Source organism: Pongo pygmaeus, chromosome 9, assembly GCF_028885625.2.
Source record: "Pongo pygmaeus isolate AG05252 chromosome 9, NHGRI_mPonPyg2-v2.0_pri, whole genome shotgun sequence".
In the NCBI taxonomy this organism is placed as follows: Eukaryota; Metazoa; Chordata; class Mammalia; order Primates; family Hominidae; genus Pongo; species Pongo pygmaeus.
Genome location: NC_072382.2, coordinates 128,185,700 through 128,200,092, shown reverse-complemented (window position 1 = coordinate 128,200,092; position 14,393 = coordinate 128,185,700). Strand labels below are relative to the sequence as shown.

The 14,393-nt window shown below is 51.3% G+C and overlaps 1 protein-coding gene across 8 annotated transcripts in view; it reads right to left on the bottom strand.

Moving 5' to 3' along the window:
- ST3GAL4 (ST3 beta-galactoside alpha-2,3-sialyltransferase 4) overlaps positions 1 to 14,393 on the bottom strand; it is a 63,678-nt gene that overhangs the window by 30,786 nt on the left and 18,499 nt on the right. For 2 of the 8 annotated variants that reach the window (XM_054437763.2, XM_063671607.1), the window contains exon 1: positions 7,107 to 7,179. The exons of the other annotated variants lie outside the window; for them this stretch is intronic. The gene's annotated coding sequence lies outside the window, so the exon portion shown is untranslated. Of the gene's footprint in view, positions 1 to 7,106; positions 7,180 to 14,393 lie in introns of those variants that run through there. 8 annotated transcript variants of the gene reach the window in all.

Here is a 14,393-nt window from a genome sequence, read left to right as displayed (position 1 = left end):
AAAGGCTATGGCCTCTCAAGAGAAAAGTCCTGGGTGTCAGAGGTCTGGAATGAGAGTGACTTATGCTCCTTCCCATTTGTACTGCTTACCTTTATAATTTTTTTTTTTTTTTTTTGAGACAGAGTCTTGCTCTGTAGCCCAGACTGAAGAGTAGAGGCCCCATCTCAGCTCACTGCAGCCACCCACCAGGCTGAAGCAACCCCTCCTATCTCAGCCTCCCCAGTGGCTGGGACTACACGCACATATCACCGTGACCAGCTAGTTTTGTAAATTTTGGAGAGATGGGGTCTCACCACGTTGAACAGGCTGGTCTCAAACTCCTGGGCCCAACTGACATGCCTGCCTCTGCCTCCCAAAATGCAGAGATTAAAGGTGTGAGCCACCACACCTGGCCTGCTTACCTTTTTCAAACTGGTGACTGTGATACCCTTTCAAATAAAATTTGATTTAAAAAAAGGAGGAAGAAAAAAAATATTGAAATCTCACACTTGGATGTGAATTCTGGACCAACCACCACTTCTGTGAGTGCGAACGACCTTTCCAGGTGTCAGGTTTTCTTTTGGGTAAATGGGATTTTAAAAATGGCACTATCTGGAAGAGAGGTTGTATGAGCAGACAATGTAGCTCCAAAGACAATTACTGAAATGGAAGCAGCAGATCTCAGACCCTAGAACACGCATCACCTGCGCCTCTCGCTGACTGGCCCTGCTTGCCCTCCTTGTGTCCTACCCTGAGGACAGAAACAGCAGGTGGCAGAGCACCAGCCACAGTATGCACCCTGGGCAATCACGGCCTGGCCAGGGCGGCAAGTGAGGCTGGGCTCCAGCCCTCCCCCTACTTGCCAAACTGTATGCTCTGGTGCAGGGCTTCTCCAATGGGGCGGGGGAGGGGGGTGTGTTACCGTTCCTAATTTACAGGAAAGTGCTGTAGAGATTAGCAGCAACACCATTCAGAGCAGCTAACTTCCTCCTCTCCTCTCCAAGTTAAAACAGTGCGGTGCAAAGATCTGGATGGGCACAGGCCTGGGCGTCGCCAGAAGCACCCCACGGGAAGCTGGCAGAGCCACCCACCGGTGTTTGTCTTTCTCCATGCCATTTCCCCTGTACTCACAAGGATACCCTTCTCATAAGCAGGCGTGTTTTCTGCAGAGCTGGCTCCAGCCACTTTTTGTCCAGCTGTACCCACTTCCTAATTCCGGCACAGCTGGCCAGCCCTCTCTAAAGTGAGGTCACCCACAGGACTAACCTGTGTCCCAGGAGAGCCACGGGGGTCACATCACTCCTTCCCTACTTGCTCCACAGAAGGGCTAATGGAATAATACCCCTGTCCCAGCACAGGCTGGGGACCCCAAGGCCTCCCCAGACAGTGAGGCTGGACAAGTCAGCAGAAACAGGAGCCACAAGGCCTGTGGGCCGACTGCAAGCAGGGAGGGCACTGACTCGAGCACTGTGGCAGGACAGAAACAGGGTGACACGATGGACTCATGGCGTTCATCCTTGGGGGGCACAGACACACAGCAAACAGGAAATGGTGGAGATGACAGGACAATGACAACCACAGGACTACTAACACTGGGCACGGGGGCAGACAGTGAGGGCCACCAGCCCTTGGCCACTGCGGGGACAGAACCATGTCTCCGAGGAGCTGGCTATAAACCGGAGGCCTACATGAAGGGCAGCCATGGGAAGACGGGGCAGGCAACAGAAGGTTCCAGACTGAGAGAAGTGCCCAAGACTCTGAGCTTGTTGGGTGCAAGGCACAGAAAGTTCCATATGGTGGCAGCCAGCCAGGAAAGAATGGGGGTGCCAGGGAGGCTACGGGGACACGTAGTATAGATGTTACAGGCCACCCTAAAAGCTCAGATTCTAAGTTTGGGTGTCATGAATGTCACTGGAGGGCATTAATAACAAAGAGTGACACCACTGGATTTACTTTTTTTTTTGAGATGTGATCTCACTATGTTGTCCAGGGTGGCCTCAAACTCTGGGCTCAAGGGATCCTCCCGCCTCAGCCTCCCAAAGTGCTGAAATTACAGGCGTGAGCCACCACACCCTGTCCTGAATTCACTTTTAAATCATCCCTGGGGCTGTGCTGCAGCTGCTGTGCATAATCTTACTGAAGTTTTCAACCAATTGATGGGGGAGTACTCTTTCATTCTCATTTACAGAGAAGAAAACTGAGGAACACAGGAAATACATTAAGTGTCCCAAGATCAGACAGGTCGAAAATAGTGGAACCAGGATTTAAAATTCAGCCAGAACTACTTTTAATCTCTATACTTTATGCACCCATGAAATTTGGGATGAGTTGTCTGGAGCTCAGAAACTGACCAGGTGGGTCAGGCGCAGTGGCTCACGCCTGTAATCCCAGCACTTTAGGAGGCCGAGGTGGGAGGATCATGAGGTCAGGAGATCGAGACCATCCTGGCTAACACAGTGAAACCCTGTCTCTACTAAAAATAAAAAAAATTAGCTGGGCGTGGTGGCAGGCGCCTGTAGTCCCAGCTACTCAGGAGGCTGAGGCAGGAGAATGGTGTGAACCCAGGAGGCAGAGCTTGCAGTGAGCCAAGATCGCCACTGCACTCCAGCCTGGGCAACAGAGCAAGACTCCATCTCAAAAAAAAAAAAAAAAGAAAGAAACTGACCAGGTGACCTAACCTCCCATAGCCTCAGAGTCCTCGTCTTTTAAATGTGGATAACAGCAGCAAGTCCTCAGAGGTGACCTGAGTCTCAAAACATATCCTGGTATTTAACGTCCGCAGCCTCAGCAGGGGCTGGGCACAGAACAAGCACTCAGCACCTGGAAGGTGCCAGCGACACCTGGTCCTCCCCTCCCAGGCACAAGGCAGCCCCTCTCCATTCAAGCTCTGCCCCAGCCCAGCAAAGAGAGGGGTCCTCAGCCACTGCCCCCACCACTACCACAATCGTACTCACCTCTCTTGGCCCATATGTGACAAAGGACCTGCCACGGCCAGGCAGACAGGCAGAGGCACTGCCACTCCCACTCTGCCCTGCCCTCGACTCAGATCCACCCATGGCCCAGCCTCAGGGGACGCTGCTGGGAGTGATGGCATGCAGAAGGGGAGGGGGAGGGGGTCCCTAGGGAGGTGGCTCTCCATCTGTCTCTCTGGGTGTAGCACATCCTGGAATTGGCGCCAAGTCCTGACCAGTTCCGCCCCATTCAGCCTTCCCAGAAGGGCTGGCACACGGATCCCTCAGCCTGACCGGACATCAGCCTCCTGTCCACGGTGCCCCCCACAGGCAGGCCCCCCACACCTGAGCAGAGTCCACTTCCAGAACAGTGCTCCCTCTGCAGATGACATACTCTATCCAAACCCGGTACCCCAAAATCCCCGAGCAGGGACAGCAAAGGCAACGTTCAGCCCTGGAGTCCCTACACAGGTGCCACAAATTCCAACCCTGCCCCACAGTCCAGCCTCTGAATTCAGGCTCTCGGCTCTGGTTTTGAGTGTCTTGGAGCATCGGAGATCTGGGCTCAGAAACCCCTTTCCTCTGCCTCCTCCCGGAAGGAATCCTCACTCGGCAGACCTTGTACTCCCACCTCCCATCACCAGAACATCTGCTGGGCACTGAGACGGACACCATGGTCAGCCTGGTGCTTGATGAACAAGCTTCTGGAACTGTGCAGCGGAGGGTCCGAGGGTCCACACCTCAAGTCCCATTAGTCCCATTAGGAGCCAGCAGGGTTAAAGGGGTTGAGCTGGGGAGTATCGAGGCAGGCTCGCCAGAGGAGAGGGCCCTGCATTGGGAGGGAGAGTGGGGCAGGGCCCCCAGACGAGGACTCGGTGAAGATGAGGGTAGGCAGGAAAAGCAAGCCCTCCGCCCTGCAGCAGCCTGTCCCCAGGAACAGAGAAGGCGGCAAGAGAGTCCCTCTCCAGTTTGTCCCCTGCAGGGAGCCCACCCCCCTCAGAGTGAAGGTGGGCCACGAGGGAAGGAAAACGAGGGGAGGAGGGGCCCTTCTAGGTGTCCAGGGCCCAGGCTCTTTGCAGTAGCCCTTCTGGTGAATCTGCCTGAACAGGCACAGCTGCATCCACACTCAGAGCCTGAAGGCATAGATAGCCCCTTCCAGCAGCTCACACCGGCCCTCCCATGTCAGTAACCTACACAGGCTCCTCCAGCACAAACACACTAGTCCGTACTCAGGCGCCCGCAAGCTTGGTCACACACACACACCTGCCCACACACACACACACACACACACATACACCCAGCTCTCAGTCCTCCTCCTCTCTGCCCCCGCCCCCCATGCCCACATACAGCTTCCGGGGCTTGAGGGCCACCCCAAGCCGGGGCACTCTGTTCACTCATTCCTCAGGGCTGGCCGGGGGCTGGGCTCAGCTGCTGCTGCTGCTGCTCTACCTCCCTCAGGCCCACTGGGTTCCTCCCATCCCAGCTCTGGCTCCTGGAGACTCTGTCAGCTTGCAGGTCCCCGGAGCTGTCACCAGGCAGCCCAGAGCCTCCATCCCAGCTCTGGCTCCTGAAGACTGTCAGCTTGCAGGTCCCCGGAGCTATCACCAGGCAGCCCAGAGCCTCCATCCCAGCTCTGGCTCCTGAAGACTCTGTCAGCTTGCAGGTCCCCGGAGCTATCACCAGGCAGCCCAGAGCCTCCATCCCAGCTCTGGCTCCTGAAGACTCTGTCAGCTTGCAGGTCCCTGGAGCTGTCACCAGGCATCCTGAAGCCTCTAAGGGGCAGGGAGTCGCTGTGCCAGCCCTCAGGAACCTCATTCCTCCAAAGTCAGGGAAAGGGGAATCCCAGGCTCCTGGCCCTCTGCCCAGCCAGGCTCAGCTCGCAGAAAGATTCTGGCACCTGAGAGGAGACCCAGTCACACCTATGAGCCCCGCAGGTGTGTCCCCAGCAGGCCTGGAGAGTGTCCCTGGGCAGCCTGTGGCCATTTGGCCGAGGGTACTGCAGACCCTGCTGCTCCATGGAGGGCACTCCCTGGCCCGGCGCCCACACAACACACACTCACTGTCCTCTGGGCCCATCTCAGCCTCTCTGCACCTGTGCCCAGTCCCAGTGACAGGAACTGTCCTCTCAGCCCACCTGGCACCCAAATCCAGGAACCTGCAAGGCCTTCCTCCAGCTGCCCCGCCAGCCTGCTCACACTTTCTGGGCTCAAGCCCTGAGGCTTTAGCAATTTCAGGGTCATCTGCACCCATAACTGGGGGAGTGACAGGAGGAACAGATTCTGGCCTGTCAGGGCCTGGTCACTACCTGGGGACAGAGGATTCCAGAGCCTACAACTGGTTCAACAGGTCTGGGCTATGGCCCATACCCACCTCTGCACACAGAAGCCAGCCCAGGGTCCCATGGAATACCCCAGGGCAGAGACACTAAATCAACTGAAGGCGATGCCAGGGGTCATGCCAAGTGCCTGAACCCTGGCTTCTCCATCATCTGTGAGGCCCCAACCCCATGCCCTGGGTAATCTAAGGTCCTGGCCAGCGCCTCCTCCTCCTCCTGCCCTGAGGAACCATCCTTGTTCTCAAGGTGGAAGAGCTCGGCCTCAGTCCCCTGCAGTCTGGGATGAGCCCCACCCTCAGGGCTGGTGCACAACCAGAGGCTCTTCCCAAGGAAGCCTGGTGCCAGAAAACTCAGACACTGAGTCACAGGCCAGACACAGAGCCTGGGAACACCCAGGAGAGCATGTCCCCCAGGGTCCCAGCCCCAACTGAAGCTGGGAGAGCCCAGAACCACCCGCCGCCCCACAATCCTCGTGGCCGCCCGTGTGGCCGTTTCCTCCTGCCCAGGAGGAGCTGAAGGGATCGTGCCCAGGACGTGATCCTCCCACCCCTACGCCTGAAAACACACCCAGGACTGGCAGCTCACCTGACCCTGCAGGGCTGCCAATCCAGCTGTGCCCCAAAGAGAACATTCGCTTCTTGCTCTATTTGGACAGCTGCAGGGTCAGTGATGCTCAGGAGAGAACGTCTGATCACAGAGTGGGGAATGCGGTGATCAGGGCCACAGGCCCTCTGATGGGGGTGGGCCAAGGCCAGAGCTGCATCCCTGGATGAGTGGGCTGGGAGGGGGCCCGGGACCAGCCTGGCAGGGCACAGGGAAAGGCTGCAGTTATTCTGCCCTCCTGAGCACTGCAAGAGGAGTGGTCAGAGGGATTCTGGAACCAGGGCTGGGGCCTGGGGGAAGGCAATGGAAGCCAGGAACTGATTCCCCTTTTAATGGCATTTATTCAGTTACAGACTGCGGCCAAGGACCAGCCTCCCAAGTCCAGCCCAATACCTGACCTCACCTCACCCCAGACAGGTCCCACGGCCCCTCCTCAGCCCATCCAGGACTGGTGGGAAAGGTCCAAGGAGAACAAGACAAAGCATCCACAAGCAGAGGTCGGTGGCTGGACTCCACCCTCCCCTCCCAAGGAAGCAGGAGGCAGAACTGGGAGGTCAAGACCAGCACTTCCCCCTCCTGCTCCCACCCTCTCCTCCTCTCTGGTCCTCGTCTCCTGACCTCTCCTCCCGGTCCCTGTGTCCTTTCTAGCCATCCCATCCTGGTGTCTCCTGGTCCCCATCTCCACCTCCTCCTCCTTTCCTCCTCTGCCCACAGCCCCTGGTTATGTAAGGGGCTTGGGAACACAAAGAGGGAGCTTTGTTGTCAAACCAAATCCATATGGAGCCGGAATGGGTCACAGTAACTGGTGCCCATTTTCTCCATCCTGGCAGGGCTGGGACTCCAGGCAGGGAACCCCTACACACCTCTGTTTTGGGAGGTGGGGGATGACCACTGGTCCCAGGGCCCTCAGGCAGCTGAATGGGTGGCCAGGGATCAGTCTCCACTATGAGAGACCACAGCAGGGGAGCAGCTGGTCTCTAAGGCCGAGCAAAGCCACAGTGCAAAGCCAGGGTCTCAAAGCCAACAGAGGCCAGCTCTGGGCTAGGGGCAGGACAGCACCACAGGCCCGGGTTGGGGAGCGGCTGTGCACATGCACAAGTGTATCCCATGTTCTTGTCTACACAAGGATGCATGGCCATATACCCTCTCTCACACACTCATCTGCACACTTCCAGGCACGCATGTACAGACAGAAATGCACGCATCAGCCCAAGCACAAAAGGCTGTTGTGTGCTCACCTGGATATGGTCTGAGTAAAAATCTCCCTGCTTTGGCCAACTCCCTCCATTCCTGCAGATTCCTCTGGGGCAAAGAGCTCTGGAGAGAAGAGGGTGGAGGTCACCAGTCAGGGAAGCTCCATGTGGCAGCTCTTCTTTGGAGACACTCAGGCTCCAGAAAGACGAAATCCCACCTACCTGCCGAGGAGGTCTCTAGTGCTAGGGCAATTTGCTTTATTTGACAGGTTATCCACCAAATAAAGAGTTTACAGACCTGACGGCACTATCATTGCCCTTATCACTCTCTCTTCTGGAAAGGCTGAATGCAGAAATGGTATCACGAAACCAAAATTAGCTAAATTAACAGAGTCAACTCAATTACCTTGGCCAAAAGAATTATCACCGACCTTTATGGCAAGAACATCAGCCCCTAGGGGAACACATAAAGTGGCCCTTCACGAAATAAATACTGAACGACTTGTGCCTTTCATAATAGAACTTCATTTATCCACTCTACTGTTGGCTCTGATATGACTCAATACTGCAAGGTCTTGATGTATGATGCCAAAGTACATTCCACCAGGTGAAAGGCTTTCTGTGACCTGCCTACCGATGATCCCACCTTATGTGACCTGGAATCTGGAAACTGGACTTTTTTTTTTTTTTTTTTTTTTGAGACAGTCTCGCTGTGTCACCCAGGCTGGAGTGCAGTGGCACAATCTCGGCACACTGCAACCTCTACCTCATGGGTTCAAGCGATTCTCCTGCCTCAGCCTTCCAAGTAGCTGGGATAACAGGCATGCGTCGCCACGCCCAGCTAATTTTTGTATTTTTAGTAGAGATGGGGTTTCACCATGTTGGCCAGGCTGGTCTCAAACTCCTGACCTCAGGTGATCCGCCCGCCTCAGCTTCCCAAAGTGCTACGATTACAGGCGCGAGTCACTGTGCCCAGCCGAGACTAGCTCTTTCGTAAAAGAAGGCAGAGAACAACTGCCCTTGAGCCCTGTTGAAAGAGACTACACCAGTTTCAGTTACTATTCTCACCGTAGCAAAACGTCAGGATCTTGAACCTTGGGTACATGTTTCACAGCTAATGAGAGCTCTCTTAGAGTTTTGGACTTGTCAACCCACATGTGATTTAAAATTAAGGATACCAGGCCGGGCGTGGTAGCTCATGCCTGTAATCCCAGCACTTAAGGAGGCCAAGGCGGGTCGATCACCTGAGGTCAGGAGTTTGAGACCAGCCTGGCCAACATGGTTCACCCCATCTCTACTAAAAATACAAAAATTAGCCGAGTGTGGTGGCAGATTCCTGTAATCTCAGTTACTCAGGAGGATGAGGCAGGAGAATCACTTGAGCCCGGGAAGCGGAGGTTGCAGTGAGCTGAGATCGTGCCACTGCACTGCAGCCTGGGCAACAAGAGAGAAACTCCGTCTCAATAATAATAATAATAATAATAATAATAATAATAATAATAATAAAAAAATTAAAATTAAGGATACCCAAGAGAAATCCTTCCATAAAAGTATATGATATCATGAAATAGACACAGCTTTCCCAAGACAATGAAACAAGACTCCATGTGGCCCCCTTCCATTGACTCAGACTTGTTTTTGTTTTGTTTTAGCACAAAATATTCACACTTTTATTTTTGTTAGGGAATTTCATTATTCACACTGAATATCCTCTAAGATCTACTGCTCAACATGAAGCCATTCTCGCTACTAAGCAAAGCAATTGGTGGCTACGTAATCCTCTAGATAAATGGAAAGAATCACAACTAATATTAGAACCTGCTCCCATACACACTTGAGTGAGCAATTCAGGAAAATGGCATTATGAAAAGGGTTGGTATCCTTCCCTTGGCAGTTGGCTGATATTTATGATCAACCAGTGTAGCTCTGGGAAGAAGCAACAGAGGCAAACGGATGGCCTACAACTACGACTGATGTCATTAATGGTAACTTATCTCTATGCACAGAAAACATGAATGGAACTGGGCCGAATCTAGGCAGTGTTCCAGTATCCCTCTGTAATCAATTTCTTAGGTTTGACACAGATTATGAAGACTAGATTCCTACATGAGACACATATATAAAATCTGAACATGACCATGAAAGCCTCAATCATATCATCAGAGAACTTACTAGAACTAGACATTGGTTCAATGGAAACGCTACAGGAAAACTGTATGCCTCAATAGATCCACTATATAATGTAAATAATAGTCTTGCTTATTGGATAGATCAGGTCAGGTCATATTTGGAAAGAAAACCAATCATCCCTTTGGGAGGCCGAGGCGGGTGGATCACAAGGTCAGGGGATCGAGACCATCCTGGCTAACATGGTGAAACCCTGTCTCTACTAAAAATACAAAAAATTAGCCGGGTGTGGTGGCCGGCGCCTGTAGTCCCAGCTACTTGGGAGACTGAGGCAGGAGAATGGTGTGAGCCCGGGAGGCGGAGCTTGCAGTGAGTTGAGATCGCGCCACCCCACTCCAGCCTGGGCGACAGAGCGAGACTCTGTCTCAAAAAAAAAAAAAAAAAATTAGCTGGGCATGATGGCACGTGCCTGTAGTCCCAGCTACTTGGGAGGCTGAGGCAGGAGAATTGCATGAACCCGGGAAGCGGAGGTTGCAGTAAACCAAGATTGCACACTGCACTCCAGCCTGGGCAACACAACAAGACTCCGTCTCAAATAAAAAGAAAACAAATCATCCCTAATTGATGATGGCATACAGTCATTTTCTCAAATTCATGGAAATGTTTTTTGTTCCTACTCCAGTTGAAACCATAACCATTCGACGTGGCACTGTGCAGACGCAGATGTGACCAATAACCATGACATTCATATTACCCCCAATTGGTGGGTAATAGGATGCACTTTGACCCTTTCTATCGATAACACCGAATTATTCATTTTATGCAACAAAATATATAAAGATCCATATATATATAAAGATCCAAAATATATAAAGATCCACCTAGCCAGTCTGGATCTGTGGTTTGGGCTATCTTCTACCTAAAATGACTAGATATGACTCTTCAATTGCCATACAAATCCTTAGAGTCATTTGTACATAAAGTAACCCCTCACAGGAGAATCATAATATCCCAGACACAGTCTTATGAAGGGGTTCTGGATTTCATACTTCTGTAAGAGCCCGTTTCTCTCAGTTGAGTGAATTGAAAAAAATCAATTAATATTTTAGCAACTTCTGAAAAAGTTTAAATGACACTTCGAATTATCTTAAGCAGTACAATCTGGGATGAATAAATTGGCCTCAGTAGTACTGTACAATAGAAGACTTCTTGCTACTTTAACTGCTCAAAAAGGGAGACCTTGTTCCCTAATTGGTAGAAAGGTGTTGCCGGCCGAGCGCATGGCTCACGTCTATAATCCCAGCACTTTGGGAGGCTGAGAGAGGTGGATCACCTGAGGTCAAGAGTCTGAGAGCAGCCTGGGTGAAACCCTGTCTCTACTAAAAATACAAAATTAGCCCGGTGTGGTGGCACACACCTGTATTCCCAGCTACTCAGGAGGCTGAGACAGGAGAATCACTTGAACCCAGGAGGTAGAGGCTGCAGTGAGCCAAGATCACACCACTGCACTCCAGCCTGGGCAAGACAGAGTGAGACTCCATCTCAAAAAAAAAAAAAAAAAAAAAAAAAGAAGGTGTTGGCCAGGCATGGTGGCTCACACCTGTAATCCCAGCCCCAGCACTTTGGAAGGCTGAGGCAGGTGGATCACCTGAGGTCAGGAGTTCAAGACCAGCATGGCCAACACGGTGAAATCCCATCCCTACTAAAAACACAAAAATTAGCGAGGTGTGGTGGTATACACCTGTAGTCCCAGCTACTCAGGAGGTTGAGGCAGGAGAATCACTTGAACCTGGGAGGTGGAGGTTACAGTGAGCTGAGATTGCACCACTACACTCCAGCCTCGGCGACAGAGTAAGACTCGATCTCAGAAAAAAAAAAAAAAAAAAAAAAAAGTGTCATTTTTATGTTAACAAATCAGGTATTACTGAAAACTTAAAAAACCTTAAAGAACACACATGGGTTTTTCATTAGATGGGCACTGCCTTCTCCATTGATTCACTCAGTTGGTTAAGTCTTGGCTCCTGGGAATCTTTGCTCAGAGGAATTTTTCAATCCTTGGCTATTATTCTCCTTATAATTATTATGTTTACCCCTCTGGTGCCTTGTATTCTCTCAAGGGTGCTAAATGATTTCCAACAGCTGCTCAAATATCAAACAGTTACCATGAGGATCATTCAACTTGAGGAAAGCAACACTGACTATGTAACTGCTAACTGTGGCCATGAATTCTCATCCCCAACCTACCTACTGATGATGACAACAACATCCACCTGACTCTTTGTCCCAGTGACTACACTGGTGGTGGTAACAGAGAGTAATGCTGTGTCATCTACTCACACTATCAGCTTGCTGAGAGAATAACCAAAAGCAAGGAATTGTTAAAGCAAAATTTGGAGACCAGGCCTGAAAAATTCCTTACCAAACAAAACCAATGAGGCCTTAACAACAGCCTTAACCTTGCTTAAAAGACAGCATAATCAAATCTTAACTGGGGTTATTTATGGGAAACGCTTCTGTTTGACACAAATAAAACTTCAGCCAATCATAAGTAGCCAACTAACATATGGTTATGTGACTAGGAAACTTCCAACAAAGTAAACCAAACAAAGCAATTTTGTAATTGCAACCAATTAAATCAAATAAATTCTTCATTTTGCTTTTACATTCACCCTCAAAACACCTGCCTCTGAAACTGTCATTGGGCCACTAAACCTCTTTTGGTTTTCTGTTTCCCAATTCACTTCTTACACAAACTCTTTAAAATATTATTGTGCCTGAAAAATTCTCTTTCACACAGGTAATATATTTTATTTTATTTTTACTGGCTTTCAAATATTGCCTGCTATCCTGTGACCTCTGAAACTGAAGACATTTTAATACCAAGAGCCAATCGGAGTAACTTACTATAGAATATGCTCTATGATATAATGTAATTTCGTATTATATAATTCTGTGTTTTCCTATCTTGCCTGTGAGGCTATGACCTCTGTGGTCAGGAACTTCTTTATATCTCTAGATTCTATTAAACTGCCAAGAATGTGGCAGATGTTTTATACACATTTGACAAACAATAATACGTGACTAACGATGTATTGCATGGCGAATTAACAACTGAAACAACGTACCGCACGTTCACTTTGTGCGAAACCAGGATCTCTTACTCATGGCCAGGGGCAAAAAAAAAAAAAAAAAAAAAGAAGAAAAGAAGAGGAATCAGGATCCTGCAATCTCTGCCCCACTAACTTTGGGGGCCAGACAGTTTATTGTTGTGTGGTCTGTCTTGTGTATTGTGGGACGCTTAGCAGCATCTCTGGCCTTTACCCACTAGACACCAGAAGGAAATCCCACTCCCCAGGTGTGACAGAATGTTTCCAGACATTTCCAAATGCTGAGGACCACTGTGCTAGATGCTTCTAAGGGCTGTGCAAGTATTAAATATGATCTCGACCTGGTGAGTTCAACATGATAATTACCTCCATTGTAGAGTCAGGGAACTAAAGTGGGAAATGGGTCAGTAACGGGCCCAGGTTGTACAGCTCATGAGGAGTGGAGCTGGGGCTGGAATTCTGGCTCCTTTGCCCAGAACACACCCCGAACCCCCACACCATATGGCTTCTTGGGTTTTTTTTGTTTTGTTTTGTTTTGTTTTGAGACAGAGTCTTGCTCTGTCGCCGAGGCTAGAGTGCAATGGCATGATCTCGGCTCACTGCAACCTCCGCCTCCTGGGTTCAAGCAATTCTCCTGCCTCAGCCTCCCGAGTAGTGGGGACTACAGGCACCTGCCACCACACCTGGCTAATTTTTGTATTTTTTAAATAGAGACGGAGTTTCACCATGTTGGCCAGGCTGGTCTCGAACTCCTGACCTCAAGTGATCTGCCCATCTTGGCCTCCCAAAGTGCTGAGATTACAGGCATGTGCCACCGTGCCCGACCCCTACGGCTTCTTCTAAAACCATCCTGTGCAGACTGGCTCCCTAGACTCCATGATCCCTAGGATGTCCACCTCGGCCCTATACAGCAATTAGGGGAAGGGGTCTCAAGCACGTCCAAGTCCTTCGAAGGCGCCGCACAGTGATGAAGAGCCTGTCGAGCCCCTTCTCAGCCACGCTTCCGCACGAGACACAGTCTCTAGCCCCCACAGCCCTGGTGCTCTCTGGAAGCTCTGGAGTACGTGTTCAAGGCACACAGCTGTATTTGTGGGACCACTAACGCCTGCCAGCTGGACACCAGACTTCCATGAATCTGACCATTTTTTGCAGCCACATCCCACCACTGGCACGGACTGACTCTCTCCGCCGTAGGCCAGGTCTCCCCAGCTGCGGACTCCTCTGGCTTCCCTGCCGAACCTCAGCGCAGGCCTGGGCTGTACCTGCTTCCACACATTCCACAGCCTGTCCAGGAGTCAGTCTCCACACTGTCTGCCAACCCACAGCGATTCCTCTCGGCTTAGTGTCCGCTGCCCATGTTCTAGAGGGGACTCGAGCTGGACTGTGCATTTGACGTCATTAATACAACTGCCAGGTACAGCGAGAGCAGGCTACGGGCTGGGAAGTTCTCCCACAGGGTTAGAATCCACCCGATCAACACTCGGATACAGATGGTCCGCTAATTGCAAGTCCCCAGAACAGACCGGCCATCTGTAAAACTCCTCCTCAGCCCCAAAACTCCATGGACTCTTCTCACTCACGGGGAGAGCCCGGGTCCTTGCTCTGACCCACAGAGACACACGTGCTCTACTGGCCAGCACCTCCTCCCTCCTTGCCCAACTCCTCTCCATGGAGGCTGCCCCACGCACCAGCCTCACCAGGTCTGGGGGGCTACCTAGGCATGCTCCCTCCTCTGAGGCTTTGTACTTTCGTTCACTCAGTCAAGAATGCTTTTCCCTAGACATGGGCTTGGCTATCTCTCTTCATCCAGCTTTCCTTTTCTCTATTTTTTTTTGGGGGGGACAAAGTCTTGCTTTGTCGTTCAGGCTGGGGTACAGTGGTGTGATCTTGGCTCACTGTAACCTCCACCTCCCGGGTTCAAGCAATTCTCGTGCCTCAGCCTCCCAAGTAGCTGGGATTTCAGGCATGCACCACCATACCCAGCTAATTTTTGTATTTTTAGTAGGCGCGGGGTTTCCCCATGTTGTCCAGGCTGGTCTCGAACTCCTGACCTCAAGTGAACTGCCAAACTCGGCCTCCCAAAGTGCTGGGATTACAG